General features: G+C 35.7%; 1 protein-coding gene across 1 annotated transcript in view; it reads right to left on the bottom strand.

Moving 5' to 3' along the window:
- Nucleotides 1-1,943, bottom strand: part of LOC105819285 (UDP-glucuronosyltransferase 2A3-like) — a 63,447-nt gene that overhangs the window by 36,203 nt on the left and 25,301 nt on the right. The window lies entirely within an intron of this gene.

The following is a 1,943-nucleotide window of genomic DNA, read 5'->3' as shown; positions in this document are numbered from 1 at the left end:
ATTGCAGCTGATCTCAAAATGTGATGCCACATTGAGGAAAAAGAATCTTATGAACAATAGCTCTTGAGTGGCAGGTAGTCTCATGTGCAGTGTTTCCAGCTTAAATGATCAAAAAAGCCCAAAAGTGTTAACAGGCTCAGCTCCAGGGATGGCTGCCCATCTGTCACAGTATGTTAGCCAATTGCTTCATTTAATTACAGCGAAAAGATGAGACTTAAAACATACATAAACAACTCTTTCTAGATTACAATAAAAATTTTAAAAGTCAAAATACATCAGTATAGAAACTTAAAAAGTTTTAAACACAACAAATAAATTTATTTATAGTTTAATCATACACATGCACTAAAAGAAATACTTACATTAATCTTGAGGGATACTTCCCGGATTTGTATAGTTTGCATCTTGTGAATTTTACTCTTTTGACTTCTCTACATTTATTGAAATCAGCTTACATTTGTGCACTCCACAGGAATCAGCATATTGTGAGTCAGCATATCACTTAATTAAAAAGCTAGTGACATCATGAAAATAAGGATGTCAGGAATAAGACGTTTTAGAATCATCAGTGTCCACGTGTCAGCCAAGTAAGAGAAGAGGGTAAAGAAACCAGGAGAAAGAAAAAGAATGAATGGGAAACAATCACAACTTGATGATCTGTTGAATTCTAGTCTATATAACTAGTATAAAATATTAGAATGGAAAATATAAAAAAAAAGAAGATGACACATTCTTTTCAAATTATTTGCAGCAGGAATTAACAGAATTGCTGCATTTAGGCCTTTGTCAAATTTGGAAAGATCTATTCCCTCTTTTTCTTCTTTTCTGTTTTACCAAATTTTCGACAGGAAAATAAACAACATTTTGTGACCAAGAATATAGCAGTTGCCACACAGGCCAGCAGGAACCCAATGACATCCAAAGAGTGGTGCTGGAACCAGGTGAGGTCGTAGACAGCTGCCCGCAGGTGCTTGGCTCCCTTGTGGCGCATGACAAACTCAATCCAGAAGACTGCTCGATCCAGTGGCTTTACCGGTTGATCATGGTGAATTCTTGATAACCTCATAGCATTCTCTTTATAACTGGAAGACAAAAACACTTATAGAAATTAGAATGTTTTGGTTTTGTTTTCATTAAACACAGTAGGTAAAACTGATATATGTTATTCAAGCCAAAAGCTTGTTGCCAGAAAAGATTAATTTTTGTTGTGACATGAACTTTGCTGGTTGCATAGCATTTAACAGATATGGGGGGACATTGAAAATAAATATATTCTTAAAAAAGTTAGATAAAGTGAAGACATGGGAAAAATCTTAACCAATTGTCAATCTAAATCTATCTTTTCCAAGAAGGAAATTTGACGCTGTATGGACTATTATTTCTAGAACTATTCCACGACCAAGATGATGAATGACCTAAGATTGTGGAAAAAGATCCCTGGAAAAGTGTACAAGCATGGTCTCTAACATTTTTTGGTATGATGTATAACATAATGAATGACAGGTAAGCCTTTAAAAGCAGGATTACTCACGAAGGATCATTAATAACCACTCTCAAAGCCTCGAGCAAATCTGCACTTGTCATTGTGTGCAAGTCCACATCCACGGCTACTCCTTTGGCCTTCACGTGAGCGATGTTATCAGGCTGATCACCAAATATGGGAATTCCCACCATAGGGACCCCATGGTAAATAGCTTCATAGATCCCATTTATTCCACCATGAGTGATAAAAGCTTTGGTTTTGGGATGACCTAGTTGGGAATGGGATGAGAAATGGTAAGATGTTTATTATAAAGTGTTAAAAGAATTTCAGAGACCTAAGGGAAAAAAAAACTATGAGATAACTCACTGAAAAAGGCAGCATTTTCAACAAAAGATAAGCAAATAGAGCATTGTTGCCAAAGAAATTTGTTATCTGAAGAAAAGGAGGCATTAATTTCCAC

This window comes from Propithecus coquereli, unplaced genomic scaffold (assembly GCF_000956105.1).
Source record: "Propithecus coquereli isolate 6110/MARCELLA unplaced genomic scaffold, Pcoq_1.0 Scaffold479, whole genome shotgun sequence".
In the NCBI taxonomy this organism is placed as follows: Eukaryota; Metazoa; Chordata; class Mammalia; order Primates; family Indriidae; genus Propithecus; species Propithecus coquereli.
The sequence above is the reverse complement of the archived record's forward strand: the minus strand, read 5'-3'. Positions and strand labels throughout refer to the sequence as shown.